Source organism: Choristoneura fumiferana, chromosome 13 (genome assembly GCF_025370935.1).
Source record: "Choristoneura fumiferana chromosome 13, NRCan_CFum_1, whole genome shotgun sequence".
In the NCBI taxonomy this organism is placed as follows: Eukaryota; Metazoa; Arthropoda; class Insecta; order Lepidoptera; family Tortricidae; genus Choristoneura; species Choristoneura fumiferana.
Window position 1 is genome coordinate 20,543,600 of NC_133484.1, and position 17,977 is coordinate 20,561,576.

Genomic DNA, 17,977 nt, shown 5'->3' on the forward strand with positions numbered 1-17,977 from the left:
TTGCCGGCCGGCTTCTTGCGCCCCGCCCAGATGCCCACCGCCAGGATTAGCACGTAGAACAGGATGATCGAAATCACCCCTGCTATGTTGATCATCTTGCCTGATTTCGGGCTCCTCCTGTTCAGTAAGTATTGGACAACAAGAGTTAACAAAGAATAGCGGCTTAAGTTATAAACACGCGGTCAGATAAACATGGGTTTCATAAAGTTAGATTGGTTAATTGTTGATATTATTCATAAAGCACCTTCTTTGTGCAGACTACGCTACTGTGCGGAGGAATCAAAAGCTCTTGTAAAAGAAGGTAAATAGTGAACGATATCAAAATTCCGTAGCAAGATCCGAGCTCGCTTAAACAATGAATGAGGATATTTTTGTGTCCTGGACTGATCGTTAGATAAAACTGAATTGAATGGAAAGATAATAGATATAGGTAGAGTCATTCACAATGACGTGTGCCGTGGTTCCTATTACAACGTCATTAATGTCTAATTTTTACAATATCACGCGTCTTCGTGGATGGCACTAGGTATAGGTACTTACTTTTTAGTAAGACAATGTGAGGACTAAGTCCACGCCACTCCACAGACTCCTCGCACAACCTCAGTTCTGTCCGTCCATTTCTTGATTCAAGTATACCAGATTCAAACAACGTATCATCCAAAATGTAATCATCTAAATATAACACTATTCGTATGCACTGGTGCGCGTTTAACAAATGGTAGCCACTAATGTTTAACTAGAGGAGTCCGGGAGTGTCGCGGAGGCGGCGGGCAGGCTAGGCCAGGCGGGCGGGCAGCCGCAGCTGTCGCCCCATCGGAGGGAGGTTTTCTGCGAAGGGCTGTTCCTGGTCCTAAAGCTTAGCCCGCACATGAGCGCACGGTGCCCCCTGCCGACATGCACTCGGTCGGCGCGCGCGTTACGTAACCCTCGGCCTCATCGTGGGGATGCTGTTCACGTGCTGCCAAACTGACAGGAGCGTACTGGCGCGGCGCGGGTGCGCGGCCCGATCGATCCCCTGACGTCATTGGTCCCCGGCCGCCGCCGCGCGCATGTCCCGCGCCACCTCCCGCCCGTACCGACGTACAACCCACGCGAACCCTCACGCTTCTTCCCCATACACCTCCGCCTTGAAATCACAACAAACCGATGACGCTCTCAGTCAACCAGCATTGTACGTCCAGCGAGAGCTTTATTTTCGTGGGTAAAGTTAAATGTCACGTAAAGAGTCAGCATTGGTCGGAGTCGTACCGGACTGGTACTGGCAAAGTTTCCCATTGACAAATTGATTGATGAGCGGGTTTCATAATGCTGGCTCTGGGACCTAACTTTCATCATTGTACTCCTATGTGTGCGGCCTAAATCTCATCTCTAATCAATTACGGGGAAACGTATTACATTTTCAATACAAAAAATATCGACTCATATAATAAGGATAATGGACGCAATAAATAGACCGGCGTTCACCGAAAAAGCACACAATCCACCAATAGAGTAATATAATAAAATAACATAAAAGTTGTGATGAAAGGTTTTATTTCGATTTTATGTTATAATTCCATTGAGCGCGTTCTATCTTCAAACCAACGAAAATCCAAAACACGTTTGACGCACAGTTTGACGCTGTCAAAGTCATGAGTAATTAACGCAGTTACGTGTTTTACCAAAATTTTGTACATGACAAAATTCTAAGCATTACTACAGGCATTTTCATATGACGCCAAATTAAGAACCATCCCGACCATATAGGTTATTCAGATTACGCGGCGCAGCCTGAAGACTAAAGATGCATGACACGGTACCTCGTAACTCATTACTACATCAAGACAAAGGACTACATCCTTACTACATCACATTAATTTTATGATGATTATTGCTTTCTCTCGCCGTCTCTTCAAAGGCATTGAGTACCGGGAGATTTTACAAAGATTAATTCATCAAACTATTAGTTGTTTGCTTTAAATACAAACTAGTTAAATTAAGACTGCGGTAAGCAATTCTGAGCTAGAATCTGCCCCAAGTTTCCATGACCTGTTGACCCCAGGTTGACCTCTTTAAAGGTCGGTGAGAAGGGTTCGGAACTCCAACTTAGGTCGTAAAAATAAGTCACTTAGTATTGTAGAAAGAATGTTTTCGGGGCTTATATGTATGGTATAGTAATATTTTACTATAGTATATTTTTAGAGTCGATAAGACGGATATAAATATCCAATTATTCAGATGGAGAAGACAACAATAGTGACCCATTGGGGTTCCACCATCCATCACAGAATTACTAAATAAACAGAGGGCAAAGTTGATACTGAATTGGAATTCCCTTGGCATTTTATTCTGTTTCTTTCTTTTGAGTTATTGTCGCGTCAAATTGGCCGATTTTTATTATTTGATGATATTTATATTTCTAAGTAGCATATTTTTCTTTATTATCATTCGGAGTTAGAGGTGTGTATGTTCAAAGGTTATAGAGAAAAAACTCGAAAGAACCCGACTGTTAATAAGGCCCCATTTATTGGAGCATACTACCACAGAATCAAAAGCAGTTATCGAATACATACCTGACAAAGGATGTTTTTAAAGCTAGTAGTATTTTCAATAATTACAATGGATATTGCATCTTATAAATAACTAATACAATAAGGTTGAATTTCCAAGTCAATGCATGTGGTCGCTAAATCGCCTCTACCTTTTTAAATGTTAAATAAAAACTCAAATGGATGATGATGAGATAAACAAGGGAAAAACAACTCTAGTAGTCTGGAACTCTGTAAAGTAACTTAAACTACAGTAGTCGAGACCCATTCAAAATTCTGACCAGCTCATAAGTTTCCATTCATGGGTATTTGTCCATGTACTTTTTCAACCTCGTATCTACCCAATTGAACCAAACAAATCAACACTCTATTTTACTTTACATAAAGTTGATTCTAAAGCAATTTACTGTGTCCAAATACGAGGTTGAGAAAGTACATGGACGTATTGTGATTCGAGGCAAGCCTAGGTAGAATTGACCTGTGAACAGCCCAATTAGGTACCACATCTCATAATATTCCAGCAAGTTAAATATTTGTACTTCGTATATAATATACAGTCACCAGCATCAATATCTGACACAACAAGCGTGCATAATTATCGGATACGACTCTATTTCCAGGGACGATAGAACGTGTCAGATATTTTTGCACGCTCCGCTGTGGCGAATACTAATGAAGATACTAACTCAGATATCCGTATTGGTTCTGTCGAGCAAACCCTTGCGTTGCAGATAGTGCGTCTGGCCGACGTGTGGAAGACATGCAACAAGATCCGTGCCGCGGCGTTCCGCGTTGGCCTCAACCTGTGGGACTGGTACCGCCCGCTGGACCCCGAGGGCAACTCGCTCATCTCCGGTACGCTCCTGGCCCTTTACAGTCAAGTTCGTAGACTTGTGGGCAAAATTTGATCAAAAATATCTGAACACGTTTCTACGTCGTTAACAACAGAGCTGTGTTCAGTTGTGTCCCTGACGCTATATTCATAAAAGTTTCATATAACTTATAATAAAATTGGAGAAGTATTTAGTATTAACTGCCCTTCTCATCATCATCATCATCACCATCATCAGCTTATATTCTACCCCAATGAGGTCCTGTCCTCGGCTCGACGCATTCGGCTTCCACCAGCAGCAGTCCTACACTACGTTTGCCGAGATGCGCCCGCGTTCCTCTACAGTTCTCTGTCTAAAGGAGAAGGACAGCCAAGTGGTTAGAGAACCTGGCTAAACTTTAAATATATATTTAAGTAGGTATTTATCTATTGATAAACATATTTAGGTATATTTACCTAAATATGTTTATCCACGCGCGGATACCTACTAGCTTTGCTGTCTGGTCTGGGGCTAGGTCAATTGGTGTCAATTGTCCAACGAATTATTTAAGTAACCCAATGGGGTTCTTAAGTTTAATGTTGCTAATGTATTTGTACAGAGTCGAAGTTCGTGTCGGTGCTGGCGGGCCCGCTGCGGTCCGTGGTGGGGCTGTCGGACGCGGAGATCGCCCAGCTCGCAGACTACTTCCGCGCGCAGGACGGACGCGTGCTCTACCACCAGCTGTGCCAGCTCATCCACGGCGAAGGTACCGCCCAGCCGCCCAGCCGCCCAGCCAGCCGCCCGGCGTAACCATCTATGGCGCTGTCAACTAATTTCTCCTAATTTATTAAATGAGGCGTTACTTTTCGAAGGTCCATATTAATGAACAACACATTTCTTCCATAAACGTATGTAGCTATCATAAGGTCGCGGGTGAGCAAAGTAATTGTTTCAGTTCACTACTATCTCCTTACAGAGAACCCGTGCATGTAGAAGCTACTCGGCAATCAGCATTCTCCGCAATAAGTTCGACAATGCAGGAAACATCATAAACCCGGATTTGTACCTATTGTACCTATAAGTCTGTAAGGACGTAGTGACACTCGTAATTAAATGAAATATAGTAATTTAAATAACTAAATGCTTATTGTACTTGCTAATGTACTTGCTAATCCCTACGCAAATAGGTACGAGTAGGTGTTAAATTTCAGAGCTAGATATTCTAGTCTTACGGTGATTCTAATTCCGAATCTATGGGTCTGCTTGAACATACAAATAATTTATTGTTTGGAGACTAGTTATATTTGAGTCGCTTAATTAGTACTCATAAATAAAATAAATAAATATCACGGGACAATTCACACCAATTAGGACATATTTATGATATTTTGGTTATATTTCCGCCGCCGGAAACCGTGGTGGCCTAGTGGTTTGAGCTATCGCCTCTCAAGCAGAGGGTTCAAACCTCGCTCGCACCTCTGAGTTTTATCGAAATTCATGTGCGGCGAATTTCATTTGAAATTTACCACGAGCTTTGCGGTGAAGGAAAACATCGTGAGGAAACCTGTACAAACCTGCGAAGCAATTCAATGGTGCGTGTCAAGTTTCCAATCCGCACTGGGCCCGCGTGGGAACTATGTCCTAAGCCTTCTTGTTCTGAGAGGAGGCCTGTGCCCAGCAGTGGGACGTATATAGGCTGGGATGGAGGTTATTTTTAGTAAAAATACACACTTAAACGTTTAAAGTTGGCTAATCCCTTTTCCAGGCAAACCCAAGTAAATTCTACCTAGTTTTAGAATCGGAAATTAATTCTACTACAAAGTAAATCCATTCAGTAGCAGCCGGAAATTACCGCGAATACACCTTTATCTACTCGGCGGCCGACAAGCCGTCACATTCACATCAAAGCACCAATCCCTTTTGAATCTGCAAACTTTTGACTGGTCGGAGAATGGTTTATTCATTTCGTAAAACGTCAATTTCTTGATGGTGGATTGTTAACTTGAATTTAGGCCAAAGTTAAGTGTAAAGAAAGAAGTCCCGTCTAATTCTGTAATTATTGCTAAATAACAAAATGTACAGGTATTTGTGTGGTTTCCCTCCCCCTCCAAACAGCTGCGTTAAATATGTTTATCATACAACGGTTGCAGTCAAAATATAGTTGCTAATATCGCTCGAAACTGGAAACAAAAGATCAGATTTCTTTATCTTTCTCGTTTGAATCTTCAGACGAGCCCCGAACGACATTCACATTCTCGTTGTACAGTCACGTAGATTAATATCTGCCACAGCAGAGCGTGCAAAAATATCTGACACCACCGGCCCAAATAGTCGTACCTACTCGATATTTACTTATGCACGCTTTGTTGTGTCAGATATTGGCGCTGGTGACTGTACTTGTTATGTGCCGCTCGTTTGGTTTGAAATTTTTTATCCATAAAAGGAACTGAATCATTAACCGCGTTACCGCACATGATGGTCACCACTGATGGTGACCATCAGTGGTGAGCGGTAACATGCGGTTACGGATTACCGAGGAACTGTTCGATTCCCAGTGGATGGTCTATTTCTGTTTTTTCTGTGGATCTATATTTCAGTTTGTATTTTCAAATTTTCGGTTTTATGGGATGACCGTAGTAATTTCGGAAATTGTAAAAATACAGATTCCAAAAATCTTAATCTACCCGTTGTTCCTTTGTCTTAAATGTGTAGGTACCTACGAGTAAGAAGCTTAGAAGGTAATTAATTTGTATTAGTGACAGAAAAAGGTGGTGTGCATAATGAATGAGGAATTTATTGCGTAAAAAATATTTGGCTTTATCTTTAGCATGTTCAAAAATCAACACTGAAAAGCAACGTTCTTATTTTTTTTGTTTTATCTCACTGATCCCGCGAAGTGCCCGTGGCTTAGCTTGGAGACTGCTAGTGCTATAAGACTGAAATTTTGCATGAGTAAGTAGATAATTATGTTAACAAAAGTGGTAAAATAAAATTTTGAAAAATATTTTCACGCCAAAGTATTTTTTACTCAATTTCAGATTTTAGGCGTAAGTACCTATACTAGTTCATTAAGATGAGATTTCAGGCATATTGCTTCATTGGCATATATTATCCTTCGTTTAGGGCAAACAGCATTTAAAAAAATCTCATGTTTGTATAACGGCCTCATTAATATCTCACGTTTAAGGCAACTCTCTACTACTAAAGACAACCCTCCTTTGTGCAGTCGAGTAAAATGCGTCTGATATATGGCCTCTTAAACAGACGCTCGTGGACTGTCAACAGCCGTAGTAGGGTTGCCAGGTGGCCGAGACATCCGGGATTGTCCCAGAATTACGTGTCTTGTCCCGTGTCCAGGAATTGCATTATAATGTCCCGGATTTCGGCTACGAGAGCAGTATTGCCTTCCATATTAAAAATTGAGCCTGAGAAATGTTTTTGAGGTCCTTCCAAAAGACTTGCCAAATGACAAAATCTGGGGTCACTTTTTTAAAACGACCAATTGTAACGATTTTGTCAATTTGAAGAAAATATTGATATTTAACTACCGACCCAATTTGTAACCTCGAATTGACCGGGAAATGAAATGCATGTATCTGGCAGCCGTGGGACGTGCAATCTTGGATATAGGCCTCGGCCTCCCTCATTACGTTAATTGCATACGTGTCATTACAGATGCGGGCGGCCGCGACAAGACTTCTGCGGACTGCCTGCTGGAGGCGTGCCCGCCGCCGCCGGAGCCCGAGTGCCACAAGCTGGACCAGTGGCAGCTGCGCCGCCTCTGCTGCCTGCTCGCCACCATCGCCGCGCGCGAGATCCCGCTCAAACCCTACTTCCAGGACTATGAGCTGGTAAGCCTGCCATCAGTGTGCGCGAGAAATGTGTTTTTAACCCCGACACAAAAAGAGGGGTGTTATAAGTTTGACCGCTATGTGTGTCTGTGTGTCTGTCACGGCTGGTCCGATTTGAATGCGGTTTTTTTTTTATTTGAAAGCAGGTTTTCTAGCGATGGTTCTACTTAAAAAATACAACATATGTACTTTAGTTTCCTGTTAACCTTAGCGGTCCCCCGACACCGACGACGCTTAGTTAAAAAAAATATTACTAGGTACTTATACTTAATTAACTTAGGCTAATTTTGCGGGAAATCAGCATAGTCCCCGCGGGATAGGGATAAACGAATTCTTCGCAGATGAAGTCGCGGGCAACAGCTACTCGTAGGTACTGCATTTTATTTTTTTACTTTTAGTTGTCTTTTTGGCGGCGTTTTTTCGGGCGTTTTTATATTTTTGCTTGGCGTTTTTTGTGTCGGGGGTTTTTGTCATGAACCAAAAGGAACGCTTCATTTATCTCCTCGCTCCGCTCAGTTCCACAGAGCGGTGCTGTGCGAGCATAGGTAAATTAAGCCTCTCGGTGGCGAATGCACTAGTCCCAAAACGCGTATTAGTCAATACACTCTAATTTCGAAAGCCCTCTTCTCATAAGAAACTAGGCCCAAAACACCATATTTCCAAAAAGGCTCATTCTAGATTAACACGAGAACCATTGAGAACTAGTCCCAAAATACACCTTTCCCGAAATTCCTACCTAAAATTGTGTTCACCTGTAGGTGGCGTAATACTTCATTCTCATAATGCATAGTTCTCAAAACACTAGTTCAAATACTATTTTTTTTCTTTTATTTCGATGACATTATACGTTACGCGGATCCATTTTTTTTAGCTTATTTTTTAGCTATGAATCCGAGCAAGGAATTATTTTAATTGACATTAATAATAATAATTCCGGTTCGTTACTTTTGAAACGGAAGTTATATCGGATGTCCTGCTTTAGCGCGCCACTGGATCCGATTCCGTCTCTGGTTCCGATAAAGCAAATTGAAAACATCTGGTTCCGCTTTCGGTTCCGATAAAACCACATCCGTTACATCCCTGCTTCAGGTGGCCAAGAACGACGGTCGCATCACGTTCGCGCACTTCGCGCGCATCCTGAACTACATCGGCGTGCTGGTGTCTGCGGAGGACTTCAACCTGCTCGTGCGCCGCTTCATCAAGGACTCCTACACGCTGGACTACGTGGAGTTCATCCGCGCCGTCGAGGCCGTCAAGAAGGAGGGCATCCGGGGACTCGGCGTGGTGAGGGCACTACACGCGCTACTTTGTCAAGTTGTCGATTTAGGCTTCGGAGACGTTCAAACGATTTGGATACACGTAGATTTTTTATAATTATTATTTAAATTATTGCTTTATAGCAAGTGCTATGAACGATCAAAATACTTCTGCCGAACATAAATTGAGTGCTAAACATAAAGCTACTTCATCATCTCCGAAACCCTTAAGACAGAAATTGTGAGGTTCAATGAACCATACGTCTTGTGCATAGTTACATATCGAAGTTCAAATTGTTTTGTCACCATGATTCATTTAGTGGGGTTGGCGTATCAACTGCTAAGATGAACTCTGCTCACTGTATCTCTAAATGGGAACATACAGGAGTACCAGAATCCTGCAGCAGTGATCGACACGACGCTGCCGAAGCTGTCGCGGCCGGAGGTGGAGGCGGGGCTGTCGACGGCGCCGCTGGGGGCCTCCGAGGTGTTCCACCCCGCGCTGAAGCAGCCGCCGCCGCCGCGCCAGCTCATAGAGCTGATGCTGCGCGTGCAGGAGTTCGTGCTGCAGCGGTCCATCAGGGTCTCCGAGTTCTTCAGGGTGAGTTTACTTAACTTAGGGGCTGTTTCACCATCCATTGATTAGTGTTAACTGGCGGTTAGGTGTGATGCCGTATCTATTTGTTTTGTTCGAATAGACGGAGACGGCATCACATTTAACCGTCGGTTAACGCTAATCAATGGATAGTGAAACAGCCCCTTAATCTAAATAAGTACAAGGAATACGTACTTATACTTTTGGCGGTATTCTACTTTGGACGCCACAGTTATTAAGTAAGTAAGTAATTAGATAAGACTGGAACTTGAAAAATGCGAAATTGGTATCATGGTATCCAAATTTGCACCACGAGATATCTAGAAGATTCAATGAGATTTATTTATGGCGAATAATTCATGGAAGTGGCTGGTTTTCAGTATGTTTCATATTTGTACTATTACTTAGGTATACCATGGTCTCATGCTCAGGACACCACACCACATCACGTCGCGCGCGATATTAGGATACAACTCTTACAAATGCCGCGGAATTCCAACGTGTTGCCCGCCCACCACTGCAAGCGAACTGGATTCCGTCCAGCTAGCAACTATTAACTGCACAAAAGTCCACTGAATGAAGTTGATCGTTACGAGTTATCGTTCGCTCGCAATGGACGCGAGCACTGGATTCAGTGAGCTCACTATCTGGTGTGTTTGTACTCAGTTTATGGCAGTTCTTTTGTTCACCGTTTTTCTCCGTCAGGATTACGACCCCCTGAACAGCGGGCGCATCGCGCCGCAGCAGTTCCGACGCGCCATGGATGCCATGGGGCTGGGCGTGGTGCTGTCCCCCGAGGAGGTGGTCTGTGTGATGCGGCACTACCTCGATCCCAACGACAGCCAGCGCGTCTGCTGGCGCACCTTCGAGGATGACTGTGATCAGGGTATGCTCTTATTTAGAATGTAAAAAAGGTCATAAGTTTTCGGGCCCCAAGATTTCAGACGGTTTCGCTATGTCGTCGGCTCACCTAGGCCTGCCCATTACTTACATATTTTTCGAGCTACGACAGTGATTATAATTCTTTGGCAAATTTCCATATCTCGGATTCTATCGTGCGAAGATACTTCTAGCATAAGCTCTCTCCACTCCATAGCTTGTCGGTTGGCTTTGAGTCTGTCCAAAAGGCCAAAAGCCAAATTATTCTCCAATGATAAAAACCTCTCGTTACAGTGTTCGCCGTGAAGGAGCTGGAGAAGCACCCGGAGCTGCAGCCGGGCCCGTCGGCGGCGGCGTCTCTGCCCCCGCGCGGCTCGGCGGCCGAGCGCGGCGGCCCGGCGAGGGCGAGCTGGACCTGGCGCAGGCCGCGCTGCTGCGCGTGCGCGCCGCCACCAAGGAGCGCTCCATCGACCTGCGCCCCGCCTTCGGGGACCACGACGAGTGAGTGCCTACATTCTGGCTGGAGGAAGAATATTTTGTTTTTGATCCGCTTGAGAAGCTTCGACCTGCGCCTCGCCTTCTGAGACTGAGTTTCCTTTGATCTTGATGAAAACTGATAAATCTCAGCGACGACTTGCTTCACAATGTAGACTGCTGAAGTTGAGGCCGGCCACAAAGCTACCGATTTTGTTCTACCATAGATGAGTGTGTAGTGGGTTCGACTTACCTACAATAAAACAGAAACGATTTGAATAGCTAAAATGTAGTCCCTCGTCAAGTTGTCACATAGGCATCTGCCAACCGGGTTAGCAACTTCGGCAAGAATTCCCAGTCAACAAGCTATTTACAGCATCGCCGATCAGAACATTCTGGCTGGCCGGTGTGTGTGTAAGATGAACCGTGTTCGATGAGAACCGTGAATGCATCAGAACGAAAGCAGAATCAGTCTCTGGCCAACCTAGTGCACGCGGCGCTGAATGCGGCACTCATGCGTCTAACAGTTTACATTTAGTCATTACATACGTCTTTCGGTTGACGATGGCGATGGATGATGTAGTGTTGTCGTGTGGCGTTGCAGACACAACAACGGGCACGTGTCGCGCGGGCAGCTGCGCGCGCGTGCTGGCGCGGCTGGGGCTGCTGCCCACGGCGGAGCAGGTGCGGCGGCGCTGGAGGCGCGCAGGCCCGCTACCTCGACGACTGCGGCTTCAGCTACACGCGCCTGCTGGACGAGCTGGAGGAGCGCCCGCACGAGAGCGCCACCATCGCGCCGCCCAAGCCCGCGACGCGCACAAAACGCAAGGAACAGGAGGACCCGCTCGAGACTGACATCGTGCAGATACTCGCCAAGATCAAGGGGAAAGTGAGTGCTTTTTCGTTGAAGTTATTGACTGATCAAGTTACTTTGCAGAGATCAATATTATGAAACCTTTCACCTTACTACTCAGCTGTACCTTTAAACGAGCAATTCTTGTTCGATGAAATTTACGTAGGGGTTTTCGGGGATGACAAATCGATCTAGCTTGGTCTTATCTCTGGGAAAACGGCACTTATTAGCGAGTTTTAGCAAGGAAATAGTAAGGCATCACTTCATAAAGCTTGTTGAGGCAATGACCCAAATGAAACGTGGTGCGATCTATCTGTAGTGGTGCGCAATGTTGTTGTGATGGCCGTGCATCGACCAGGTGACAGGGGCCATAACCATAACATTGATTTGTGCTTCGTTTCCTGCCGTGAGCACGACACAGCCCGTAAAAAAATATGTTTTTAAACTTATCTCAGTCACTGCTTTATCTTCTAAGGGATATAAACCACTATTTAATATGATAGAAGCGATAGTAGTCGCGTCGAAATATCGGAGCTTATTGAAATAGAAAATACGTCGCACCTTCAAAATTAAACTGAAATAATTCGAAATTTTCTCATTTTAAAATTCAACCATAATATTGTGTTTTATTTCAAGTTTATTTTGGAAATATTTCGAGTTATTTCAGTTTAATTTTAAAGGTGAGACGTGTAATGATTAAGCATGTAGACAGTTCTGATGTTTACGGTGGGGACTGGTCTCCCGCAGATGGTCCGCGAGGGTCTGCGCCCGTTGGACTTCCTGCGGCAGTTCGACAAGAGTCGCGAGCTGGTGATCCGCGCGCCGACTTCTACCGCGGATTGGCCTCCGCCGGCCTCTCGCTCTCGCCGCTCGAGATGGATACGCTCATGGAAGTGTAAGCTATCTACCACAGCATCAACTCTAGAGGGCACTCAGTGTAGTTCTAGGGCAGCTAATACGTAACCTATAACCCGCCAAGCTTCTACGAGCCCAACTGTAGATTTTCAACTATTTTGACTTACCTCCTAACAACCTAAATACTTTCGTGCTGTTTATTTGCAAGTAATACATTCCAACCAGTAGCCATATATTGTCTAACGCGCTGATGTCCGCGATCGCATTCCTCATTCGTTCTCCCCTCGTCATATACAGTGTGTCACACGGAAGTGATGAAAACTATACTTTTATTTAAGTTCCAGCCAAATAATCTCAGATTTCAAGGTAATCGTTTTGAGACAGACATTGTAATCAATCATCATCAATCATCCCAGCCTATATACGTACCGTCCCACTGCTGAGAGGACATTGTAATGTAAATGATAAAATGCTCGACTATATTGACAATGCGTGCTTGCCGTCAAGCACCTTGTCACAATATCCACCAGTTCGTTTTATTCTGGATTGGCGTGGGCTTAAAACTGGTACCAAAAACACCTTCATACCGCTGTTGCATTAGTATTTTCAATCTTTTTTGTTCAATTTATCGAAAGTAACCAACGCCGTAGGTACTTTTGGTGCCGATTTCAAGCCCTGGACTTGAGTACCGCTCCGCCAAGAGCGAAACGACAAAGAAGACAAGACTTGAGTTGATTGTGATGAGCAGGTTCGCGGCGCCGGGGCGGCGGCGCTACGTGGAGTACCAGCGGTTCAGCGACACGGTGGGCGAGAGCCTGACGCAGGGCTCGCTGGAGCGCGCGCCGCTGCTGGAGCCCCTCCCGCACGTGCCCACCATCGACTCGCCGCTCAACTACCTCAACTTCGAGGAGCGCAACATCGTCTCCATGGCGCTCACCAAGCTCTCCAAGTTTCCCGACCAGCTGTCCAACATCCTCGAAGTGTTCAAGGTCGGTGGCTGGCTCTCCCCTCCCCTTTGTTCGACTGGATGTATTCACTGCCGGGAATGCATTGCGTTACGTAGCCATACATCACATATTTTGGCCATACGAGTTTCATAATTTTGATCGAGGCCGGCCTTAGCCATTTAGGCGCCCCGGGCGAGTCACGCCTTTGGCGCCCTTTTAGATACGATAGGTAATCGGTAAAATGACAGGTCATGTTTGTTATTGTAGACATAGAATACTCATACCCACTCCTTCGACTTAAGTCTATAAAAGTTAATACGCTGAGTCTAGTTTTAGGTATTCAAATTACCCTGGACCTAAAGTATGGAAAATGTGGTGTCAGTTAAATATCCTTATATTCAGATATGTTATAGATTTCATTAGATCTATAGTTAATATCATATTATCAAAATCTCAGGATATTTAACTGATACCACATTTTCCATACTTTAGATCCGGGGTCCTTTAATTAAGTGGTTGAGTTGAGCTGACGTGCGCGGCGCCCTGTAGTGCCTGGCGCCCCGGGCAACCGCCCCAGAAGAATTGATATTTTGGAACGAATGGCTTGTAAAACGGCGGACATGTTCAGAAACCCATCTAAAGTATCTGTGAATGATTTCTTCAACCGGATGATGCTGTTTTACTATATGGTTGTGCTTTAGGACATGGATCGGGAGAACTGCGGCACGATCCCGCGCGTGTCGTGCGAGCGCGCGCTGTGCCAGCGCGGGCTGCTGGCGCTGGTGTCGGCGCGCGAGCGCGACCTCGTCTACAAGGCCTTCGGCTACCGGGCGGCTGCGGCAACGAGGTGCGCGCCGTCATATCAGCCGTAGGACGTCCACTGTTGGACATAGACTTCCCCCCATAGACCTCCAGCTGCTTCGGTTGGAAGCGGCAGCTGCATCCACCGTGAGCAACTTGGCTCGTGGCTTTAACCAGGCCATCCGTCCATCGTTGGTGGATGTCCTACGCTGCGCTTGCCAATCCGCGGTCTCTCATTCAGGAATCTTTCGGCCCCAACGGCCATCTGTTCTTCGTACTATATTATGGCCTGCCCATTCGGTACCTACCACTTCAACGAGCTTATTCGCTTCGTCCTCATCCTCGTCTTTGTGATGACTACTAGGGGGCTACTACGAAAATCGAAGTTCGTATTGTATGTACTGTTCCTCTCACTCTCGTATAACATAATATGACTTACTCATGACGTTGTTCCACCGTCCGCATACATTGGCCTACAAGGAGATCCCAATTTTCCCAAAATTATGACTCCTTTTCCAGGTTATTTATATTCGTTTTGCGAAGCCCTTATAAAAGAAAGTAGCGTCTGTAGTAGCTCTAGATAATAATATGAGTGCAGGGACAATCCTGCGATAGCAGTTTGGGAACTCCATTGCCTAGGCTTATTCCTTTTATCTACCCTAAGGTTGATACTCGGAAACGCGTGTCCGTCTATCCACCCTATAGACACGAGGTTCCACCCTCAGGGTGGATATACAGACACCCGTTCATCCACCTTAGAGTGGCTGTTTTAGGGTGGATAAACAGAATAAGCCCTGGCCTACAGTATATTATACTCTCCGACTCTAGGCGGATAAAGGCGCGTTTCTATAATCCTTTCCTCGCCACGATCACGGTCTCACGTCGATTGGATGTAACTAGTTATAATTATCAATTGATCATGTTGTCGCAGATAAACTACCGCGCACTGTGCAACGCACTGGACGTACTCCACGCCACGGCCAGCGCGCAGCCCTGCTGAGTGCAGACTACAGCAGAGTACAGATTACCGAAAAAACATCGAACTTTGTGCTGTCCGCCGTGTATGTCCTTATGTACTGTCGTTACTGTACCGTGCTACATATCTACTGTATTAATGCTGTTCAATAAACTACTGGGTTTTTCGTATGATTATTTAATTTTAGCGACCTATAGTGGGAAGCGGTAGGTATACGCTCTTTTGTCGTACCTAAACCAAAAGGTATAGCTAGATGCTCGTAATCCTTTGGTGTTTTAAGTGTTTATTAATATAAATCATACAGCTATGCACAATACACGGTTATCACGGCACTGATGTGTGGAGTTGCACTTACGTGTTGTGGAGAAATAGAATGGAAAAGAGAGGGAATTCAGCTCTGCAAAGCGTTATATACTGAACCCATTCGTCATTCCGTTCAGAGTGAACAGAATGTACTTGCGACTGGCTCAACCAATCAGTGGCCCGATCTTCGCTAGAAGACCGGGTCACTGTGGCCACCATAGACACACGTAAGTGATTCGGCATCCAGGCTTTCTGCCCGGGAGTGAGTGGCGTTTCAGACGCCACATCACCCCCTAGGGAGAAAACAAGGATGTGGTTAACAAAATTCTTAAAGTAATTATGATTAATGGTTGTACATATGACTACTGTAGGTAAGTACAAGGGCATATGTGACTTTAAGTTAAACATGATCCAGAAAATGACTAAATGAGGCAAATATTCAACACAATAGTACAACCAGGTTAATATGACTAGTGTTAATCAAAAACAGGCCAGCCAAAATTCTACTTTAAGTACATAAGAGTAAGGCTGGTATAACAGCTATTAAGTTATAAATTAATACAAGAAAATAGGCCAGTCGAAAGTCGACCTTATCGAAATTACAATAAGGCTGGTATAACAGCTATTAAGTTATAAATTAATACAAGAAAATAGGCCAGTCGAAATCGACCTTATCGAAATTACAATAAAGGCTGGTATAACAGCTATTAAGTTACAAAGTAATTGAAGAAAATAGGCCAGTCAAAAATCGACCTTATCAAAATTAGAATAAAAACTGGTATATATCAGCTGTATAATTATACATTATGCAGAGAAAAGAATTGGGCCAGTCAAAATTCGGCCTTAAGAAAATACAAATAAAGCACAGTTAAGAAAAAATATAACAAACTTAGAGATCTAGAATTTCTTTGAATTTAACTGAGCGACCCGACCGAGTGGTAACGAGCTTAGGTACTACGTTAGGTACTGGAGCGGTTTCAGGGACTAGGGGCGCTGGCGGTCGCGCTGAGGGCGCTGGCGATTGCACTGGCAGTGCTGGGGACGGCGCCGGAGGCGATGGCAGCAGCGCTGGTCGGCCTGGTGCGGCAGGTTCGCTGTGGGTGAGATAGTCATTATTAGAAGTGATGTATGCGGGTTTGACCCGGTCTATACTGACGGTGGTCCGTCGTCCGGCAATATCTATAGTCATAGTCTTGTCGCTTCTAAACAAAACCTTATAGGGGCCCGTGTAGGGTGGCTGCAAAGCCCGGCGGACCGTGTCATCGCGCAGGAAAATATGGCTCGTTGTGGCTAAATCTTTAAAAATAAACGTTTTAGGCTGCGCGTGACGGGAGGCCGGAATTGGACGGAGATCAGCCATTCTGGCCCTCAATTGGCCAACAAAGTCATCTGTCTCATATGAAGGGGAGGCGTTGGGTACCAGAAATTCTCCTGGTAGGCGCAGCGGTTCCCCATAGACGAGGTCTGCGGCTGAACAATTTAGATCTTCTTTAAGGGCTGTACGGACACCTAACAGTACTAATGGAAGTGCTCTATGCCAGCTGTCATTGTGGCACATTAGGGCAGCTTTTAACTGGCGGTGAAAACGTTCAATACAGCCGTTAGCTTGAGGGTGGTAGCTAGTCGTTCGCGTGCGTTTAGAGGTGCCCAGGTCCATGAGGCGGTTAAATAAAACAGACTCAAACTGTCGGCCTCTATCTGTAGTGACTGTGGCGGGCACACCAAAACGCGCGATCCAACCGTCGACGAAACGATCGGCTACCTCCTCGGCAGTGATAGACATCATAGGCCATGCCTCAGGCCATCGTGAGAAACGGTCAATTGCTGTCAGGCAGTATGTGTAGCCATTTGACACAGGCATCGGGCCGATGATGTCTATATGCACATGTTTAAATCTAGCCGTCGGAGCAATGAAATCTCCAAGTGGGGACGATACATGACGGGTTACCTTACTCCTTTGGCACGGAAGGCACTCACGAGCCCACGTGCGACAATCTTTGTTGACGCCAGGCCACACGTAGCGGTCGGCAACAAGTCGCGCTGTGGCTCGAGCGCCGGGATGACTCAGGCCGTGCAGGCGCTCGAACGCAGGTCGGCGGTGCTGCAGCGGCAGGTACGGTCTCGGCTTGCCCGTCGTCATGTCGCACAGGACTGTGATGTCTGTTCCTGGAATAAGAGTTGGCATTAGTTTCAGCGAAGACTTATTTGAGATAGTTTTAAGCTCATCATCTGTCTGTTGGGCTTGAGCGAGGCTAGTATAGTCTTCTGAGAGGGAAATGGCTTCAATGCGAGACATGGTGTCCGCTACCACATTGTCCTCTCCCTTAACATGTCGAATATCAGTGGTGAACTGAGATATAAATGTCAGCTGATTTAACTGAGCCGGTGGTAATTTCTCTCTTCGTTGTTGAAAAGCATAGAGCAACGGTTTATGGTCCGTATATATTGTGGCATGTTGTGCCTCTAATATATGACGGAAATGTTGGACTGCTGCATAGACAGCCAACAGCTCTCTGTAATAGGCGGGCCAAACAGCTTGGCTCGCTGTGAGCTTCTTACTGAAAAATGCTAATGGTTGCCACCCCTGCTCAGTTTGTTGTTCAAGAGATGCACCAACCTGCGTACCGGAGGCATCCGTGTATAAAGCTAAAGGAGCGTTAAGTACTGGATGTGCCAGCTGGGTTACCTTTGACAAACTGTCTTTGCAGGCGTGGAAAGCGTTCTCGAGTTCAGGGGTCCATGGCATTGGCTTTGCACCTTTAAGTTTTGTAGCTGTGAGGAAGTCTATGAGTGGAGCTTGTGTCTCTGCAGCATTAGGTATGAACTGTCGGTAGTAATTAATCATAC

The 17,977-nt window shown here is 45.4% G+C and overlaps 1 pseudogene; it reads left to right on the forward strand.

The window, feature by feature from the left end:
- The first annotated feature begins 1,606 nt into the window (after positions 1-1,606).
- On the forward strand, positions 1,607-14,993 carry LOC141434299 (uncharacterized; annotated as a pseudogene).
- Positions 14,994-17,977: the final 2,984 nt, after the last annotated feature.